The sequence below is a fragment of the Hemicordylus capensis genome, chromosome 2 (genome assembly GCF_027244095.1).
Source record: "Hemicordylus capensis ecotype Gifberg chromosome 2, rHemCap1.1.pri, whole genome shotgun sequence".
In the NCBI taxonomy this organism is placed as follows: domain Eukaryota; kingdom Metazoa; phylum Chordata; class Lepidosauria; order Squamata; family Cordylidae; genus Hemicordylus; species Hemicordylus capensis.
The window spans coordinates 260,345,980-260,366,057 of NC_069658.1; the positions used below are offsets into that span (position 1 = coordinate 260,345,980).

Sequence of the window (20,078 nt, forward strand, 5' to 3'; positions counted from 1 at the left end):
CATAGTATCCTTCTGGAACATCTGAGGGTGTTGGGGGTGGGAGGCACTGTTTTACAGTGGTTCAGCTCCTACCTCTCGGACAGATTCCAGATGGTGTCGATTGGAGATTGTTGCTCTTCAAAATCTGAGCTTAAGTGTGGTGTCCCTCAAGGCTCCATACTTTCTCCAATGCTCTTTAACATCTACATGAAACCGCTGGGAGAGATCATCAGAGGATTTGGAGCTGGGTGTTACCAGTATGCTGATGACACCCAGATCTACTTCTCCATGTCAGCTTCTTCAGGAGCTGGCATATTCTCCCTAAATGCCTGCCTGGAAGCAGTAATGGGCCAGATAAGGGAGAATAAACTGAAACTGAATCTGGATAAGACGGAGGTACTTATTGTGCAGGGTCAGAACTCCAGAGATGATTTTGATCTGCCTGTTCTAGATGAGGTCACACTTCCCCAAAAGGAACAGGTTTGTAGTCTGGGAGTACTTCTGGATTCACACCTCTCCCTCAGTTTCTCAAGTTGGTGGCCAGGGGTGCTTTCTATCAGCTTCGACTGATACACCAGCTACACCCATTTCTCAAGATCAGTAACCTCAAAACAGTGGTACATTTGTTGGTAACCTCCAGACTTGACTTCTATAATGCGCTCTATGTGGGGCTGCCTTTGTACGTAGTCCGGAAACTTCAGTTGGTTCAGAATGCGGCAGCCAGGTTGGTCTCTGGGTCATCTCGGAGAGACCACATTACTCCTCTCTGTTGATGGAGTTACACTGGCTGCCTATAGGTTTCTGGGCAAAATACAAAGTGCTAGTTATAAAGCCCTAAACGGTGTAGGCCCTGGGTATTTGAGAGAATGTCTTCTTCGTTATGAGCCCCACCATCCATTGCAGTCGTCTGTGGAGGTCCGTCTCCAGTTGCTGCGAGTTTGTCTGGTGGCTACACGGAGATGGGCCTTCTCAGTTGCTGCCCCGGGACTATGGAATGTGCTCCCTATTAAGATACAATCCTCCCCATCTCTGACAATTTTAAAAAAATATTTTAAAACCCAACTTTTAACTCAGGCTTTTTCAGCTTCTTGATAATCTATAGGTTTTAATTCTGTGATTGATTTTTAAATTCTTAGTTTTTTTTTTTTTTTTAATGTGTTTTTATATGTGTTTTTAACTGTTTTATATCATTGTGAACTGCCCAGAGATGCAGGTTTAGGGCGGTATACAAGTGTGATAAATTAAATACATACATACATACATACACAAACTATATGTCCAAATTGATTTTGTTTCAGAACTGTGGGGCAAGGGACATGTGTTGTGTCCCAGTTAGTTTGTGAATGGTCAAGAAGCTGTGTGAATCCACTGGGGCTTGTGTAGTCGTGGTGTTTGGCAAATCCACTGTGGCCCAGACCTTTGGGGGTTGTAGTGAAATGTGTGTGTATATATGGAGAGGATCCTTATTTTGCAGGGAGGGCCCCATAAGCTCATTAGGTCAAGCGTCCAAAATTACCTAGCTGCGCCTCTGTGGACTTGCCAATTTGGCCATGTCACACCAGCATTAACATTAGTCTATTTTAATATTCTTTAGTTTATTAAGAATATTATTATTCCGTTTTTCAGCAGAAGTTCTCAAAATGGTTTATGTAGCTACAGAGAAAAAAAGATAATTCCCTGTCATAAAGAGATGCACAGTCTTGGAGATACAGCAAACAGCTACTGGAAAAGTCACTGACATCCTAACTAATGGAGCACGTGTGCTTGGAGGCTCTGTGGGATATGACAGGACAGGAGCCCGTGCACAGCTCCCCCAGTCCTCCTCTATGCATGCTGTGTGTTGTGCCAGAAGGCAAAGACTTCCCAGCTCTGCCACACTCTGGAAGCAGCACCGTGTAGAAAAGAAGCAAGTTGTGTGCCTGCAAAGCCTCCTCATGCACACCACATGCTTCATTGGACAGGATGCCAGCCACTGTGCTGGGATCGATAGGGACAATTGCTATCCACCATCACTTAAAAGGTGCCTTTTTGCTCATTTAGCAGTGTAGCTACATACCATGGTCTTGAACTACATTTCTAGGCACAACTCAAGGTGCTGTTTTTAACCTTTAAAACCCTAAACTACCAGGGTACTCCAAAGGATCCTTCTTCTCTCATATTTATTTAGCGTATTTCTGTTCCACCTGACATGTGCATCCCTCGGCGGTGTACATAACTTAAAATACAATAGAAAAACTAAGGACTCTCGGGCAAGATGGTGTTGTGACTTGCAACTTTTGGTGGAAGCTGCCACCGAGGTCTATTACTTTCAATCAGCAAGCTTGTTGTTATCAGAAGACACGTGGAGGCGATTTCCTTTCCCCTGGGAGCTGCCTGGGTGCTTGGGCGAACTCAGCGGGGGAGGGGGGATCAGAGGCGTAACTATAGGGGGGGCAGGGGGGCACGTGCCCCGGGCGCCATCTTTTCGGGCCACATGGGGGGGCGCCGCCATGACCAAATTTTTTTTAAAAAAATTTTTAATACAAATTTCTCCTGCTCAGTGCAGCAGCGCTGCAGCAGTCAAGGGAGTGCGTCGGCGCCTCCTCCCCCATGAGCGGTCCCTTCCAAGCCGCCCGCGCCCCCCCCCATTGCTTTGCTGGCGGCCAGTCAGTGGCCTGGCTTGGCGGCAGCGGAGGGCGCCACAGCGGGCACCTTTAATGCTGCTCACTGCGCCTGCCCGCCCGCACCACCCCCATTGCTTTGCTTGCGGCCAGTCAGTGGCCTGGCTTGGCGGTGGGCGCTGCGGCGGGCGCCTTTCATGCTGCTCACTGCGCCTGCCCTTGGCTGAGGCTCGCTCGCTCCGTCGCTCGCTTAGTCTGGAACAGCCAGAAAGAGGCCCTCTAGTGGCTTGCCAGCCAGAGGGTCTCTAGTCAGTGACACATGTGCAACTCAGCCAGCGTGCTGAGTCGCGCTGCGCATGCGTGCGGTGCGTCCGTCCTCCTCTGTTCGCCTGCACGTGGTGGTGCAGTCGCTGTCGTGGAGGAAAGCGTCGTTGCTGGGGCTGGGGCTGCATTGCAGCAGGCGCAGGCAGGACGACGAGGACACACACGGACACCCGGCACGGAAGAAAGGATTCAGCGGCGGGCGGGTGGAAGCAGCAGACCAAGTGTCAGGGTGAGAATGAGTTGCAAAAACTACAGAAGCCACATGTGAAAAAAAAAATATTAAAGAATCAGGCTTTTATTTAGCTGCCCAACTATGGTCTCAGGTGCCTAACAGGTATTAATGTATGCATTATACGCTCCTCTCTCCGCCCCAAAAGAAAGAAAAACAATCATAAAGATTCTTTGGCACTCAATCTTAAATGCATGCATGTATATGGAACTGAGAGTCAATTCCCACAGCCTGGGTAGTACAGCAGTGTGAGTTGACTCAAGCAGTGTAACATAGCTGTCTGTGCATTGTTACAAGGTGTTTCAAGAGAGTTTTACCATGAGTTCTGCTTGCTGGCATGCTCGTTTTTGCACTGTGAAAGCTTGCCTTGTGATCTCAGTTTACGCTGAAGTGTTCCTATAACAGCTCCATCTCAGAAAAACCTGCAGTGTTAGCTTTAACAAGTAACTGTGGTATCCTGCTAAAGACACAAAGTTTGGCAAGAAAAATGAGGGAGGGGGTTATATGCCAGGACCTTTGGAGAATGTCTCTTGCTTGTGAGGAAGAGACATGCTCGTGTTGTCGGGCAGTGTTTCCCAATGGTTTTCTTTTAATCTGACCGCATACTTAACCCTCACCCCAACTACAGCACACTGCCCTCCCCAACAATCCTTTCTCCCTTTTTCCGGCAACAATGCCACTGCACAATATTTATTTAGAAGATGGCTTGTTCCTCTATACACTAACTAGGAGGGACATGCCGCTCCTGCTGCATTATGGGGGCAAGGGGGCTCCAAAAACACCCCACTTTTGAGGCTGCCTCACTCCCTTTAGGGCCCAGCAGGGCACATCCCTTCCAGCATACAAGGGAGTCAAGCAGCTTCCTGTTTTGCAGCTGAGTCAGCATGGCACACTGAACAGTGTACTGTAGCACACTGGTTGCTAAATGCTGTTATAGGGCAATATAGACATATTCCTTTGCATAAACAGGCATGGGTTTTTCTGCTGTGGGACAAACTCTGCTCCTAGCACACACACCCCAGCTGGTTCTGACTCCTGGGTGACTCCCCCCCCCCATACATGAAGTCCTGTTTAAAATACTTCTTTGTGAATCATCTTTCTCTTATCTCAGCCAGCCTCCAGGCGTGGGGAGTTGGAAGGTCTTCAGCTTAGGGCTGTAGCTTCAATTCATGTTGCAGCCTCAGTCATCTTCACAATAAGTACTGTGAAAGAGTCTAGAATATCTACCAAAGTAATATCTACCATGCAGAGGTGCAACATTATGGATTGTTACACTTCCATTTCTCTGATTGGTGGGATATTCTGGGCATGCAGCACTACTTGGATTCTAGCTTTCTCTGCAGGAGCTCGTTGGAGGCTTCTATTCTGGTATCTTTGTAATCATTGGCTTGTTTACAAATATGCAAGTTTGGATCAGATGGAGTTGAAACAGCAGAGCACACCTACAAGTCAGCAACAGGTTACATCAGATCCCCCAGAGAGTGGCCCAGCATCCAAAGGCTGGATGCTTTCTCAGCTTTCTGCCCAGTTTCTGCATTCCAGCCTGTAGTATCCATCTCACACAGAGGCTTACCTGAAACTTCTCTTCCTTTTCACTGACCACACACACACTGTCCTGGCTGGGGAGAAGGATCAGTCATCTTACACTGTCGCATCAGTCCCTCCCATCCTGCAAAACTCATGACTCTCTTGCCTATTCGCCCACTTTTTAGGAAGATGCTTAACCTGGCCTCCTGAACTATTAGCCAGTGAGCTGCCTAACAAGCAAGCAGGCCATCTAGCATTCATGACTGCAAGCTCATTGCAGTTTGTGTAGTTTTGGTTTGCATTTATCCAGGATCAGAAGGGGAAGAAAGAGGACATGGGGCTGCAGAACCAAGAGAGCTAAACTGCAAAGGAGACCCACACACTAAATCTGTGTTACATAGGAACATAAGAAGCTGCCATATGGTGAGTCAGACCATTGGTCCATCTCGCTCAGTATAGTCTACACAGACTGGCCGCGGCTTCTCCAAGGTTGCAAGCAGGAATCTCTCAGCCCCACCTTGGAGATACCAGGGAAGGAACTTGGAGCCTAGATTCTCTTCCGAGAATGGCTCCATCCCCTAAAGGGAATATCTTACAGTGCTCACACTTCTAGTCTCCCTTTCATATACAACCAGGGTGAACCCTGCTTAGCTTAAGGGGACAAGTCATGCTTTCTACCACAAGACCAGCTCTCTTCATGCTGTGCAGCTGTGACATAGGAAGCTGCCATATACTGAGTCAGACCCTTGGTCCATCTAGCTCAGTATTGGCTATACAGACTGGCAGCAGCTTCTCTAAGGTTGCAGGCAGGAGCCTTTCCCAGCCCTATCTTGGAGATGCTGCCAGGGAGGGAACTTGGAACCTAGATGCTCTTCCCAGAGTGGCCCCATTATCCCCTGAGGGGAATCTCTTCCAGTGCTTGCACTTCTAATCTCCCTTTCATATACAACCAGGGCAGAACCTGCTTAGCTAAGAGGACAAGTCACACTTGCTACCACAAGACCAGCTCTCCTCTCAAGCTTCATCAAGCTAAAACATCTTTAAATCACAAACCATGAACAAAGGTATGCATGAACACACAACAAGACGAATCTCCTAGGAAAGTAACTTAAAAGCTTCCACACCACATTATAAATCTTCCTTGTCCTAATTCAGGTACTGTTTTCACAGCCACGTTTATCTACTGTGGACGGATTTTAAAGGGCCCTTTGCAACACTGTAGATTTGATCCTGTACTGCCCTCTTGCGGTGAAAGAAGAAATCCAGTAAATGATTTCCTGTCAATCATTTTATGAGAGCTTCCTTGTGCATAGGTGTGTGGACTATTTAACTTCAATAGGACTACTCAGGAGTAGTTTAGTACGGATGTTAGACACTGACTGATGAAGACAGACTGAACAAGGTAAATACAGGGGGTAAATATGAGACTTTCGGTAATAAGAACAGAAGAAGCTGCCTTATACCAAGTCAGAGCATTAGTCCATTTAGCTAAGCTCAGTATTGTCTAGACCAGGGATTCTCAACGTTGGGTCCCCAGATGTTACTGGATTTCAACTCCCATAATCCCCAACCTCAGTGGCCTTTGGCTGGGGATTATGGGAGTTGAAGTCCAATAACATCTGGGGACCCAACGTTGAGAATCCCTGGTCTAGACAGACTGGCAGCGGCTTCTCCAAGCTTACAGGCAGGAGTCTCTCTCAGGCCTATCTTGGAGAAGCCAGGGAGCGAACTTCGAACCTTACAGGCAAATACACAGATGCTCTTCCCAGAGCGGCTCCATCCCCTAAGGGGTATTGATTATAGTGTTCACATGTAGTCTCCCATTCAAATGCAAACCATTTGAATGCAAACCAGGGTGTACACTGCTTAGCAAAGGGGACGATTCATGTTTGCTACCACAAGACCAACTCTCCTCTCATAAGGATTTAGGATTAGCTCCAGCTAACCTAATCCTAAAGACACTGCTATGAATGTATGCGTCACTGATTTCAAGAGAACCCAGTCTAGGTAATGGCCATCATCCAGAGGGGGAAATCTCTTGTCAAAAAAAAAGTCAACATACAACCTAGTTCAAGCTACAAGGCCAAAGTGTGTGTGGGGGGGGGGTGTGCCATTGCCTACAATGGGGCAAGGAGGGGGCCAGTGCAAGGGGGTAGTTAAGGATTTCATTCTTTGGAGAGCATGAGGAGGAGGCTTGAGCCTTCTTCTCCTTTTCTGAACCATTCCCAGTGTTGAGAATTGGCCACCTGGCATCTATGGAATGGCAGAGCCCTGGCAAGCACCTACGTGCTCAGAGCATTTTCCCAGTTTCTATTTTTATTGTAACCCCTCTAGCTACATCAGATGCTAATTGAGAGGATCTTCTTTTCAGGAAAGGGTGGGGGGAGAGACTGTGGGAAGCGGAGGATTCAAAGCTCATAGAACACATTCTGTTATTCAGAAGCTTGGATTTCACCCATATGGTCCAACATTTGAGAAAGACAGACATGTGCTTGTTTTTACATTAAACCAGAGGTGATTTTGACCAGTAGACGAGTTCCAGACAAGGGTATCTTCCACCTGAAAACAAAAGCTGTTTGCTTTTACTTGCTGTGCCCAGATTATGGAGTTTCTTTTAGTGCAAGCATATATTAGCAATTGACAGGGGTCAAGAAGTGTTGGCTCAGTTCAACAGCCAGACAAAATGTTTTACTTGTCAGATGGTTCCTCAAGCTAGATTGGTAAATTCAGGACTTTTTTCACTCATCAGGCATCATTTTTCAGTCATCAGACTAGTGGATTTCCTGAGCCCTGGCAACTGTAAATAGGCTATTCAGACTGATTACATCCTCCATTGCACACTATTTCCCCCCCTGCACAAATTGTGTCTAGCTCGACAATAGAATAGACCTTGGCTAAGCACTCCCTCTGTAGGGCCAGGTTTGCAGACAGGGAAGGCTTTTGGATCCAACTTGCACCTGGATATCCAGCTTGCAGCTGTGGCCAGGAGCTTTTTCAGATGGTGACTTTACCACGACTTTACTTTGGGAGGGTGGGTATACGTTCACATATCAGCCAGATTTACCCCAAAGTCCATGCAATGTTTCAGAGAGCACTTCACACACGATACGGTTTTTTGAATCCATATTGGAATCTAGCCCGACTTTTGCCTGGGGTAAAAAAAAATCCTCTTTTGCGTCAGAGTATCTGTTATGCACCAGATTCGCAGTGGAGCCTCATGGTAAACCCTCCATCAAGTTTGCTGTGGTTGTGGCTGGTGCACAACAAGACAAAAAACTAACAATCATATAAAACAGGGATTCTCAAACTTGGGTCCTCAGGTGTTATTGGACTTCAACTCCCATAATCCCCAGCCTCAGTGGCCTTTGGTTGGGGATTATGGGAGTTGAAGTCCAATAACACCTGAGGACCCAAGTTTGAGAATCACTGATATAAAACAATCAACTTAAAACCAATCTAAAAACAGTTAAAAATAATGTAAACCATGTGTTTTAAAACCATGCTTACTTCATCACATCCATTGGGTGAGGCTTTGCTCCATGTCCCACCTTTATCTGGTGGGTCTGCAGGAAAAAAACCTTCTTGAGGCCTCTGGAAGTCCTTTCCCTGAGATACCCACTTCACTCTCCATCTTCAGAAATATTGTGAAGACTGCCTTTTTTCAGAGGGCTTTTGATATTGAATTATTGCTCCCTGGTTGTATTGGACTTTTAAAATAAGAACATAAGAACATAAGAACAGCCCTGCTGGATCAGGCCCAAGGCCCATCTAGTCCAACATTCTGTCTCATGCAGTGGACCACCAGATGCCACTGGAAGCCCACAGGCAGGAGTTGAGGGCATGCCTTCTCTCCTGCCGCCATTCCCCAGTAACCAGTACTCAGAGGCATCCCGACCCTGTGGCTGGAGGTGGCCTAAATATTGGCTGCCTCTTCTTGGTTTCATGGCTGCTCATTTATCAGATCTGCTTGTGATTTTATTTTATTGTCTTTGAGCTACTTTGAAGATTTAGCCAGAAAGGAGGATTCCAATTTTAATATAAAATCAACTAAGCATATGCTAGAGAACAAGTCAACTTCATAGTATTCAAAGGATTTTTGAATTAAAAGACATGTCTGTCTAGCTCTTCCCAGACAGTCATTTATTCCAACAGTGGTTTATTCTCACCTCCCTCCAAATCCTCATGACTCCTGGCTCTCTAAAATCATCATTTCTTTTCTCTTACAAGCACAGGTGCACCTAATTTTGGAGCTGGACCTAAAGGCCTTTGGAGCCTGCCTGCAAGTTAAGCATCATCCCCTTACACACCGTGACAGATGCAGTATTTTTAACATGCAAGTTCTTGAGGGCACAAACAACAACTGAACTCACAAGAGTGTAAGAATATAAAACAGGCATATTTAAGCAAATATGCATTAGTAGAAACATTTCAACATGCAAATTAGCAAATTCCTATCCCACATATTTCTTTCCCTGCTCCCTTCTCTCTCTCTAAAGCAGAGGTCATGCTCAGCCACCTGGCGCAGGTCACAGTCACACTCGGCCAGTGGCGGCGTGGCAGTCACACTACCCAGGATGTGTGGCAATCACACCACTCCGGATAGACTAAAGAGGATTTAGGGCCCGGGGTGGGGGTGGAGGCCCTAGACTTCGGCCCCAAAGTCCAGGGGCAAGAGCATGTCTGCTTACAAAGTCTCTTCTCCCACTGAGATTCAGTTCAGTAGCTCTTCCCAATTAGGCTAGAAGCCTAATCATAATTGTGAAATGTATAACATTGAAGTATTTAGAGTGGTGAAGATAGAAGTGGGCTTTTAAAAGGTGATTGCCTTGCTGCAGTGCAAGCCTAAGCATGTCTACTCAGAAGTAAGCACCATACAGTTCAATGGGACTTACTCCCAGGTAAATGTGCAAAGGATTGCAATGTTAGGAAGCCTTGCCATCCTGACTTGGAAGAAAGCCCCTTTGAAATAACTGGGATTTACTTCTAGGTTTCAGATTCATTTGAGAAGAGCATCTAAAAAAGTGTAGTTAAGTGGTGTGTAGTATTTGTTGTGGAGATGGTTGAAAGGACCTGTATTAGGAATCACCATCTCCCTTTTATTTTACAAAAGTTAGCTTTACTAGCGCTAAACAAAATTCCAGACAGTATTTTGATCACACAAAGCTGCATAGGAGGAGAACCTGAGATGCAGAAGTCATAAATGCTAATTAAAGGAGTCTCTGGCTATCCTTCAGCAGATATATAGAGGGTTAGAGTACACCACTAAATCCCATGAGTTATGGTGCCTCAACACCTAATTCTAAATCTTTTAACTTTGTGGGTTTTTGTTTTAATTTCCATTGAAATAGGTTTTTGTAAGAGAGTATGTGTATGTTTTAGAAAAACCTACCTCTTGCTGTGAAGTAAATGTGTTATTGGAATTTCTAAATGAATACCAAAAGCAGAAGAGGAGAGTCAGTTTTTAAAGTTATGTGAATTATAATGCAAAGGTGGGAAAATGTTTGCAGATAAATGTACAAGTAGATTGTGGGGAGTGATGTAGTGGTTGAAGAAGCCATGCATATACAGCCCTACTTTTCTCTGTTTTTCTCTTTAATAAAAGCCAGCGTGGTGTCGTAGTTAGAGTGCTGGACTAGGACCGGGGAGATCGGAGACCTGCACCCTACAATCTACTTCCAGTCCAGAGTTCCATCTAATACATACACCCCACCAGTTACAGCCAGATCAAGGAGTGGGCCCAGGCCCCAGAGAGCACTTCAGAGAGCCCTTGCCTTCTGCCCAGCCCTGAAGCATTGCTGTCTCCCTACTTTGCTTGACCTGCCTCACTCACCTGCCTTCAACTTCCCTGGGATCCCTGGATGAACCTGTGAGTTTGCACATGGATCAGAGGCTGAGCTCTGCCTCTCCACTTGTTCCGCTCCCAGAACTCTTCTGGCAACAAGGTGCAAGGCTCTGTCCTCCCTGTCCATTCTTTCTGTTCCCTCTCCTGGCTCAAGCCTTGGCCCCTCCACAGCTGGCTTCAGTATTTCTTTCTTGGCTGCCCCAGGAGCTTTCCCTTGTTGGCCCCAGGAGGTGGGAAGGCGCTGCTAATCTCTTTAAGGTGGAGAGGATGAGCAGCCCATCTTTGATGCGGCAGTTTTTTCCTTTCCCACAGGATCAAGGGCTGTCTACTACTTCATGTTTGCTTGGAAGTAGCTCCATTGTATCCAAGGTGAGTATAGGATTCTAGCCTCAATTAATAAAACACTGAAATGAACAAGATTAAACACAGTGATCATGAACCTCCAGAAATACATTTAAAAATTAAATACATACATACATACATACATATAGACATACATATATACATTAAATGGGAGTCCGAATTTCCTTTTTCATCTACAATCAGTACCCAATGCAGCTGAACACTTGACAGGCAGTGTGGTGTACTGGTCAGACTGTGGGACTAGGATAGGGCACAGCTGGGTTCAGGTCCTTCCCTGCTCCGCCATGAAGGTCACATGGTGACCTTAGGCCAAATGCTCTCTCTTGTCCCAATCTGACTCACAGGAGTGTTGTCAGAATAAATGGGGGTGGGGATCATATACCCTGCCCTGAGCTCCTTGGAGGAAGGGCAGAATATAGATGTCAAATATTAAAATGCCCATATATGGGTATATTTAGGACTGTCTTTAGATTTCGTGGGGGCCCTCTATGAAGCACGAGTCTCTTATATTGAGCATAGGGACATCTGCTCTGTCTCTACATCTCAGCACAGCATCTCTCTGGTTCTGGTTGCTGGTTCTTTATTTGGGATAGGGCATCATTCATATAAACTACTTTGAGATAATTAAAAATACTGAAAAGTCATATGAATTATTATTAAAATTTAATGTTTTGCCCCTGTTGGCCAAGCACAAGTTGTGACTCCGAGGGGCAGCTGCTGCCACCACACACCCCCTGGCTGCCACTCGTGTGCTTTGGCTTGTGCCCACCCTGCACCACATCAACAGGCATATAGTGGGCTCCTGAGGGCTGCCAGCTCCACCCCTCCTTATTTTCTTCATTGTCTCTCTACCCTAGCTACACTCCTGCGTGGGCAGCAGCAGAGATAGTGGCCTACTACTTTTCCTATTCCCAGGATGGGGGCGGGGGGGGGGGTTGCACAGAGCAGCAAGGGGGAAGTGCTGAACAACACGAACTTTCAATGAGAAATGAGGGTTTGGGACAGGTGGGCAAAGCAGAAACAGGACTCAGGAGATTCTCTGCTGCTTCCCCCACCCCTCGCCCTGTCTGCTTCTCTTCCTTCATTCACTGTAAGTTTCCATGGGCTTGCTTTCAAAGGCCCACCTCTCCCTTTTCCACTTCCCGGACTGAAACAGAAAGAGTTAACTCAGATATTTTCTGCTGCTTTAATCAGTTTAGAGATTAACTAGCCTCCTGGCTCTTCCCTCTAAATTCCAACCATGTGATCCCCTCAGAACATGCACTGAGTTGTTTTCCCCTTCAGGGAAAATGAACATGAGGAGGAAGGTTCTCTGCTCCAACATGACTTTCCTCAAGAGAGTTAGCAAACTCTTTTGAGTTAAAAACTTTGCTCAGTGCTTATACTGTAACAGCTCATCCATAAATCATTTACATATGGTCTCTTTTTATATCCTTGCAAAGTAATAAGAAAGCCCAAAATTGTTGAGAATGACTTCACTGTTTGCAAAGGAGTACAAAGTGGAAAACTGAAAATGAAACATTTCACCTTCCCACCAAATGTAGTACATGAAAACTGCATGATTTTGTGGTGTGTTTTTAAATGATTGCATCAAAATTAGAATCTCAAATTATGTGCTTGAAACTAGCACACACACTTCTTCTACCCCCTTACTCCTCAGCTACTTTCTTCAATAATATTAGTCACAATAATTGATAGAATAATAGAACCTACATGTTCAAAGGCAGAAAGGATAATGGCAAATGCCTCTCTTTTCACAAAAACTTAGAAAATAATTGCAACATTTATGGTACCTGTGATATAATATAATTTCAAGGCCACAATGAAATTTGGATAGCAGCATAACAAGGGACTACCAACAAGAAGAGAATAAAAAGTTCTTGCTTATCCTCAGCTAGCATGGCTACATACATCATTGATTTTTATTATGTGTTTAATGATTTATTGTAAAGTAAAGTAAAGTGTGCCATCATGTCGGTGTCAACTCCTGGTGACCACAGAGCCCTGTGGTTGTGGTTGTGGTTGAATACAGGAGGGGTTTACCACTGCCTCCTCCTGTGCAGTGTGAGATGATGCCTTTCAGCATCTTCCTATATTGCTGCTGCCCAATATAGGTGTTTCCCATAGTCTGGGAAACATACCAGCAGGGAATGGAACTGGCAACCTTGGGCTCAGAGAGAGAGAGAGAGAGAGAGAGAGAGAGAGAAAGAGAGAGAGAGAGAAGATGCTTATCTTGCAGGCTGGGCCTCCATAAGGCAATTAGGTCCAGAGTCCAAGATTACTTAGCTGTACCCCTGAAGATCCCTCCCCTCTGTTTCTCATTGGCTGGCTAATGCTGATGGTCAGCATTCCCCTCTCCTCAGCCGGACAGATAGGCTTCATCAAGACTGAGTTGAAGTTCACACAGACACCACACACCCCAGGCCCCAGTCTCCTTGTTCCCCTCCCAAACTGGCAGCCTGGCAATTTCTACATTTTGTTTGTGTTATGTGGAGGTCAAGAGCAAAGACAGCAAATGCTTCCTTGAGCTAGGGAGATCCGGAACACCCTTTTAAAAAAATTATATGAGTAGCTCACCATTTCCTTCAGTAATAACCACCCCAGTGGGGCTTTACACAGTTCTCCACACATTCATTTCAAATAAATGATATCTCCATATAATATCCAACCCAAATAATTGAAAAACAGATTTTAAACTCTGAAATGTGTGCTGTATAAATAATTAATATATACTATATATATATATATACAAAATAACTAATTGCTTGTTTGCTCTCCGTTGCTAGGATATGATGTTTGTTCAGGCTCGGACTGGCCCACAGGGCAACAGGGCGTATTCCTGGTGTGCCCTACCCACGGGGTACACCTGTGCCCCGCCACACTCAGCAGCAGTGAATACTCCCGCCCTTAAGTACCCATTCTGCTCAAAACCTGGCGCCCTCCACACACACATTCCACCACCCTCTCAGGGCCCCCAGTCTGGCCCTGTGTTCTTTCAGTTCTGTCAGGTTAAAAGGCTTAATTGGTCTCCCCTCTTCCTATGGGTCTCTCCCTGTGCCTCACCTTTCCTTTCAGCATTCACTCTGCAGAGCAGAGTCCGGGCAGAACCAGCCACTTCAAGAAGACCCTGATGCTTACTCAACCTCAAAGTAAATAATCCTGCCACTAGTTCTATGTGCAACTAGTTTTCCCAAAGACTGTGCAAGCAAACAGGCACAGGGGAGGGGCACAACATTTACCCTGCACTGGCCACACTGCTGCAACACACTGTTTGCGATAGGAAGAAAGTGGAAGCCTCTCCTTTGGCGTCAAACCAAAATACTCTACTCTGAGGGCTGGCTAAGCCTGCACGTGGTTGAACCATTTTGACAAGCAAAGAGGTTGACATTTTGAATTGACATGCAAGTCTCTCATCTCCCTTTTTGTCTCTAGTCCTGACTTGTCTTCTCTCATACACCTGAGGGTGAGTTAAAACTGGGATTGCCAACCCTCCAGGATTGGCATGCAGTCTCCAGGAATCAGGATCAATTTCCTGGTGACTATCGAAAGTAAGCCTGGTGGGGCTGTTTAATGACTTGGTATTGTGAAAAATATTGAGTGGGGGGGGGGAATCCAAAAACAATTTGTCGGCATTGGCAGTCCGATATAAAGCAGAGGTGCATCCATATATACCAAGGATGTGAACTCAAATGAAACAGAAGCGCAACCTTTGAAGTCCTGGAGAGTTATGCCAGTCAGATGTGGAGCTAGAACTAGAAGGACCAGTGCTCCATCTGACTCGGTAGAAAGACATTTCTTTTGCTGGTGGCTCTTTCATAAGGCCAGATGAGGTGACAGCCTCAGGCAGCAAGTACACCAAGGGAGGCAAGTGCAGGCACTCCACGCCACCCCTACCACACGCATCACCTGCTTGGCTGCTACCACCATCCCTGCCTCATCTCCACTGCTGCCTTTAACTATAAGCTTTTTTTGCCAGCCCGCTTTCCCATCTCATTGATTCAGATGCGACCCTCTTCCTCCTTTTGGGAACATACCGGTGCTGGCTGCACATTAATTTTTATTCATTCATTCATTCATTGCATTTCTGTACTGCCTAATATAGAAATCTCTAGGTGGTGTACAGAATGATTAAAATATAAAACATTTAAAATTCATAAAACAGATAAAAAAAATCACAAAAACACATTAAAATTTTTTTAAAAAAGATTTCAGTTAGAAGCCTGGGGAAACAGGAATGTCTTCAGGGTCCTCCTAAAAACAAACAGAGAAGGAAATGTTCTTATTTAAGCAGGGAGTGTGTTCCAAAGCCCTGGGGCAGCCACAGAGAAGGCCCGGTCCCGAGTTGCCACAAAATGAGTTGGCGGCAACCGTAACCAGACCTCTGCAGATGATCTTAATAGGCAGCAGGGTTCATGACAGAGAAGGCGCTCTCTTAAGTACCCTGGACCTAAGCCATTAAGGACTTCATAGGTAATAACCAGCACTTTGTATTTCATTCGGAAACATAGCAGCAGCCAGTGCAGTTCTTTTAGAATTGGTGTTATATGGCCCCTATGAGTAAATGCAGAGACCAATCTGGCTGCTGCATTCTGTACCAATTATAGTTTCCAAATTACTTACAAAGGCAGCCCCATGTAGAGTGCATTACAGTAGTCAAGACTAGAGGTTACCAGCATATGTACCTCCATTTTAAGGTCATTTGTCTCCAGAAATGGACGTATCTGGCATATCAGCCAAAGCTGATAAAAAGCTCCTGACCACAGCCTCAACCTGAGAAACCAGGGAGAATTTGGGATCCAGGGGCATTCCCAGAGTACAAACTATATATTGGCAAGGCAGCATGAAATGTTTATCCAGCAACAGTAGCAGGTCTTTCCTAGCTGGTTTCTTGTCACTGTTGTGAAGCTGTGCATGGCATGCACCAATACACATACACACACTCTCTCTCACCTCTCCAGCACCAACAAGCTTGATGTTTGTTTGTTTTTAAAACACCAACAACTTGACTGCAGAGGCTCCACAAGGATCTGCAAAATAGATGCTCAGTAAAGCTGTTAAAGTTGGGGGCAATATAATAATTCTATATTGTAAGGCACTGAAAAAAACACTAAAGCCCACACTTGAGTCTGATCACCATAATGCCAAAACAGCAAGCTCTGGTTTTCAGACTTGACAGAACATTTATTATTATTTTACTTAGTAGGACTTGCTTTCAAATGTGTTAAAACTCAACCCTAATATTTATTTCAAGTTTATTGTTTTATTTTTATTCTTGTGAGCTGCTCTGAAAGTACTCCTTTTGAAGGGCAGTGTGCAGATTAAATAAATACATAAAATTAAACTGATGATTGTCAGGTTGCCTGTTTCTGTGTAACAAATCCCTGTACATGCAGACAGTTATTCTTGTGAAATGACTTGACAGGAAGAGCAGGCCTAAAACAAGCGGCATGTTGCAAACTCAAACTTTTTTTAAAATCTCACTTAGGAACTGGAACAACTGGAGACAATGATGGTATAAGTGCAGCTAAATTCAGAAGCAAAATCTGCACATGAAAAATGAACAAACCAGGCCTGATCTCTGCAAACAGTTACCATGGTGCAGCAAATGAACACGCTAACACTTCCCCCCCCTAACATGTGGTAATTCTGTATCTGTGCATGAAATCTGCACATCAGGTTTCTACCCAACTCCTGGTTGTCTAGATGCTAACACTGTGGATCTAAACCTGTTTGTATGCAGATACTAACTCTTCCACTGAGTCATGGCCCCATTCCCTAAGGAAGCAGTAGGCAACCTTTGCTTTCCAACTGTGGTTGAACTACAATTCCCACCATCCCCAGCCCACAATAAATGTGGCTAAGGATGATGGGAGTTGTACTTTAACTACACCTGGAGAGTCAAGGTTGCCTATCCCTGCCCTAAGGGGAATATATTATAGCACTAGCATGTAGTCACCCATCCAAATGCAAACCAATGCAGACCCTACTTAGCAAAGGACAATTCCTGCACGATACCAGCTTTCCTTTTTCTGAACTACCCTTTGGTGCCAAGAATAATCTCTGTCACATATCCTCTCATATAGACATCAGACTACAATGAACCGATTATTACCAAGGCAGGAGACTGCAATATATAAACAGAACAAATAAACTATTAAATGCTCTCTGAAAGCCTGGAAATTGTTCCCCCATGACTTAAGACTAATCCCATATCTGCTCTATTAACCCACTGAACCGACCACCAGCTAGTTTTGCACATCGTTTGTAAACAGAGAACAATGAAGCTACTTTCCGAATTTAGAAACAAAAAAAAAATATTTTCAATGAAATTATTTGCCAACGACGTCAATAGCATTCTTGTTTAATAAGAAGGGCAGACTTGTATCATTAATAGTAGTGAAGATGAGACTGCTGACGAAGCGATCGTTTTAGCAATTTGTCATGCAGCCATAAGAAAGGCTGCAACCGTCTTCCACATAGTGCATAGAGGTGCAGGATCTCACACTAAATCTATTCTTAAACCTGAAACCACAAAGAACCAGGAAATTTCTCACCATCAAAACTTAGTTCTATCTGTTCGCGCGTCTTCTAGACGCTATTTCTCCTTTTCTCATTAGATCCATGTTTTATTTGTGTGTTTTTGAAGGCAGCTGAAAACTGTCTGAACATAACTAAAATGGCAACAACGCAATAAAGTGGCCGCTGATCTTGAGGACAGGACAAACAGCCTCGTCGTGCTCAGAAATCTTCTTTTAAAAAAAACAAAAAACAAAAAACATAGAAAACCTCTGCTTATCCTAGGAAATGCAGGCGAGGCGTTAGCTGCTTAATCCTAATACGGAAGAAAAGGAGCGGGGAGAACCCTTAAATTGCTTGGGGTGTCTCACGAGGCGAGCCCATGAATCTATGACCAGCTGCCAAAAAGCAATCCGAGAGAGGCCTCTTTCACTTCTTCTATACTCTGATATATTTCACAATACCGACCCGATGTTATGAAAGTTCCACCGAGCTCAACTGGGCTTATTTCCAAGTAAATGCACGAAGCAGCCTTCCCACCCCAGAAACAGCAGATTGTTCTTTAGGCTTTTCTCAAGCCCTTCCACATCTGACCGCGTTTCTCGTACAGGAAATGATACCTTGTCCCTCCTTGCGACAAACCACCACAACCTGCCACATGAATTCAGTAGCTTCAAATAACATCAAAACAGGTCGTTTTGTATGACGCACACGCGCTGACTCAGTCTCGCTGTCCCTGGGGACTGGATGGAATGCTCAGCTGCCATTGATGAGCCTCACACACTCGTCTGAAAGCAAATACTTATTTCTCAAATGCACAGAAAGATTGTACTCACTGTCTCTCTCCCATTTCTACAGCAAATAAATCTCGCTTCCTTCTTCCGCTGGGTCTGCTTTCAGTTGCAGTTCTCAGAATGAGGCTCACCCTTATGTAACGCAATGCTGACACTTTCATTCCCTCCCTCTGCCCTGCCCTGGGCAGTTTACTTTTAGATTCGGGCTGTGCAACCCTCTTAAGGGTGTTTATTGGATTTCTAAGCATGTTCCTTGGCCTTGGTTAGCCCATTCACTTTCTCATTTCAGAAACACTTTTAAATTTATATGAAAAAATACATCAACGGGACCTGAAGATGGGGGGTTGAAGACAATAATGAACATTTTAGTTAATAGCAATAGCACTTACATTTATATACCTCTCTATAGCTGGAAGCTCTCTAAGCGGTTTACAATTATTTAGCATATTGCCCCCAACATTCTGGGTACTCATTTTACCAACCTCTGAAGGATGGAAGGCTGAGTCAACCTTGAGCCCCTGGTCAGGATCAAACTTGTAGCCTTCTGGTTACAGGGCAGCAGTTTTACCACTGTGCCAGGCACCCCAGTTAAGGATCTACATAAGTTCCAGCTTAGTACAGGCTGCAAGGAAAGTATTCAGCAACAGTGACAAAAGCCCAATACGATATCTTGTTCCTCTTAATGTTCATTAGTTGGAATCAACACAAAAAATCTTAGAAACTCCCATACCCTTCGCAGCCCTGCACAACATAAGGCCCGGGGCCCAGATTCGGCCCGCAGGGACTATTTTACTGGCCCCCAGGTACGCTGCAGCAACACAGGAGATGGAACCTGCCTTATAGTGCCATCCTGTGCATGCTTTCTCAGTCACATGCTGCATGGTGTGCCCAGTGAGGCTTACTCCCATGTAAGCATGCCTAGGAGAGCCAGCGTGGTGTAGTGGTTAGAGTGCTGGACGAGGACCGGGGAGACCTGAGTTCAAATCCCCATTCAGCCATGAGACTAGCTGGGTGACTCTGGGCCAGTCACTTCTCTCTCAGCCTAACCTACTTCACAGGGTTGTTGTGAGGAGAAACTCAAGTATGTAGTACACCACTCTGGGCTCCTTGGAGGAAGAGCGGGATATAAATGTAATGTTATAAATAAATAGCATTGCAGCCTGAAAGCTGGAGGAAGAGGAGAGGACTTGACATTTGTTTGGGGCTGGCATGCATTCTAGGGGCCCCACTGATTGAGCAGGGACAGGACCCCATTTCTGGCCACTACCCTTCGTTAAAACTATGGGTCCATTGACAAGGGAAATAGAGCCACAAGTAACTAATAATAATTACTATTAATGTCATAATGCGCTAAAAATTTGACCTCTGCCCCTGCACACCAAGTTTTGGATGGTTCTGGCCCACCAGGGCATTTGAGTTGTGCAGCCCTGCTTCAGAGGAATCAAATGGCTTTGTTTATAGAGTATTCACAAATTAAACATAACTGCTGGTCCAGCAAAAAAGCAGACCTCAGATCTCTGAGTAAATTTCTCTCCTGCAGTCCAGAAAAAAATGATATTGCAGTAAATCTCTCTACTGGTTCCCGAAGGTTAATTTTTATACAAGACTAGTTATCAAATTCCATCAGAACGAAGTTCCATCTAAACTTCTGCGTATACGCAGTCATTTAGCAACTTACCATATTATTATTACTAGAGCCATCCAGGACAGTTCTATCTCTGCTCTATGTGGCGAAAGGGTTAAAAGGCTGCCTAACTCTGGAACAGCTGCCCAGTCTGGCCTTGAGATAAGGCCTGAAACAACATTGTCTGGGGATTCAGCCAGTAACAGCAAGCCTTGCCAAAGTTTATGACAACTAGAACATATTCTTCTACTGCACAAAGTGAAATAGATTTAACATCAGT

General features: G+C 45.1%; 1 protein-coding gene across 1 annotated transcript in view; it reads right to left on the reverse strand.

Annotated features, from left to right (window-relative positions):
* LOC128346965 (C-type lectin domain family 2 member D-like) overlaps positions 1-18,299 on the reverse strand; it is a 94,127-nt gene extending 75,828 nt beyond the window's left edge. Inside the window, exon 1 of the transcript XR_008317323.1 lies at positions 18,217-18,299. The gene's annotated coding sequence lies outside the window, so the exon portion shown is untranslated. The remainder of the gene's footprint in view (positions 1-18,216) is intronic.
* Between the last annotated feature and the right edge of the window lie 1,779 nt (positions 18,300-20,078).